The 1,907-nt window shown below is 30.7% G+C and overlaps 1 protein-coding gene and 1 long non-coding RNA gene across 2 annotated transcripts in view; one reads left to right on the plus strand and one right to left on the minus strand.

Annotated features, from left to right (window-relative positions):
• Nucleotides 1–6: 6 nt before the first annotated feature.
• Nucleotides 7–1,907, plus strand: part of LOC102680845 (paired box protein Pax-6) — a 32,156-nt gene continuing 30,255 nt past the window's right edge. Inside the window, exon 1 of the mRNA XM_006613792.2 lies at nt 7–13. The gene's annotated coding sequence lies outside the window, so the exon portion shown is untranslated. The remainder of the gene's footprint in view (nt 14–1,907) is intronic.
• Nucleotides 279–1,901, minus strand: LOC116185339. Its single transcript, XR_004150176.1, has 3 exons — nt 1,677–1,901; nt 1,207–1,383; nt 279–785 (listed from the first exon to the last, which is right to left on the minus strand). It is a non-coding gene; the product is annotated as an uncharacterized LOC116185339 (long non-coding RNA).

A 1,907-nucleotide genomic window follows, 5' to 3' on the forward strand; every position in this document is an offset into this window, starting at 1 on the left:
ATGCCACATAAAGGTTAGTCTAATTGTTTAACTTAATCAATAATAGATTAATTACATAATTGAAAACTAATTGATATTTTTCGAGTTTTTACAAATCTTTTGTCAGTTTTTACAAATCGTTAATGTTAACTTTGTTCTTGGGATTAAAATAATATAAAAAATATTGAAAATATTGAAAATATTTTATACTGATGTAATTTGTATGGTTATACGATTATTAATTTTATAAGAAAAAATAAAAAAATTAGAATTTAATTAATATAGTTGATATTGTTGATATTATGAATAATATTATATTGTGAATCAATATAATAATATAAGATATATATAAATGTCGATAACAATAATTCTTTTGCATTGATTTATGCTTTTTGTATTGCAATATTTCAAAGATATTATTCTAGATTTTTTGAAAATCATTTTATATACCACGTTGATATAAAAGCTATTATAACTGTATCATCGCTTAATCTATCTGTATCGCAAAACTCATTTATCACAGATTGCTGGAATTACTGTTGCAAAATATACCGGCAGCAAAGTGTTTGATTGTAATCCGAGCATCGATGAACTGCGACATGAAGGTTTTATATAGTTTTTTCTTCTCTTTACTTTGGTTTCGCTGACAAGCGGTATTACCCGAGCTTTTTCACATGATTCAAAAGAATTGGAAAAAACGATTGTATCATATAAAGCAGTGTTTGTATCACGTTATAATTTTCTTTTATTGATATAAGTATTGATACTCTATCAATTGCAAATGCGAATTATACATAAGCCATTTTCTGAAATAGAAATTATTTAATATGAGTTAATGATATATAATAAAAAGAAAAATTCATATTCGTTGTTATATTATAAAAATAAAAATTTCAAAGAAAAAAAATAAATACATCTTTGAAACTTGTTAAGAAGACAAGATCATTTTCTAGAAAGTAAGAAAAAAAAGTGGAATATTTAATCGCGAGCCTCAAAAAACTGAAAGGTGGCCGATTATCTGTCATTCAGATAGGTATGGGTATCTGGAAGATCCGGCTTTTGTATCTCGTCGACTGTGCTAATAGAAGGCCGTTACAATGCGGTCGAGCGTCGGTCGCCTTTCGTATTGTCAGCAATCGTTAATGTCAACTTTGTACCATGTACCGTGAAACCCGACACGAGGATTTTTTAATCGATATACAATCGGGTTGGACCGATGGATCGTACCTTCGGATGGATTTCGAGTTGTCTCCAATCGGGACGGAAGGGTATAGTTCCATGAATCAGCTCCGCAGCTTGTTCAAAAGTACAAAATGCCGACGAATACAAGTTCCTCTTAATTTTTGAATTTTCTTGACCACCTAAAAAGATGATTCTATTTTATCCCAAATTGACAAGTTTTTACTAAAAATGATATATATATTTTACAAATTATAAATTATAAATAATCAATATTAATAAATTCTGTTATAAATTACAAGTTATTTTAATTTATTATATTTACAGAATAAGTCTTAAGAGTTAAATAAACATCTTAATAAATCCTTTTAAAATACTATCATTAATTTAATAATAGCAAAAGAAATTGATCATTAATTGTCTCTATAAGTTCACTATATATACAAGTTCATGTAACATTTACTACGTTAATTAGCAGTATATCCTTTCTAAACGCGTCTCAATTTACATCTTGTTACCTTTTTGCTAACGGTGGCCTGATGGTGCCCCATAGGATCATAGGTGGTTCGGATCGCACCGCAACCTTCGAGCGAAATTTGTGACCTTCCCAATGAGTTATACGAAGGGGTGCGCAAATACGTGTACGCTTATGGGCTTAGGTGGGGTTCGCGGTTACCCCCGGGGTTAGCCGGTAACCCGACACGCCTTTCCTTGGCTTCTGTCGGGCCAACAGCCCCTTCAACGGAGAC

This window comes from Apis dorsata, unplaced genomic scaffold (assembly GCF_000469605.1).
Source record: "Apis dorsata unplaced genomic scaffold, Apis dorsata 1.3 scaffold_162, whole genome shotgun sequence".
Taxonomy (NCBI): Eukaryota; Metazoa; Arthropoda; class Insecta; order Hymenoptera; family Apidae; genus Apis; species Apis dorsata.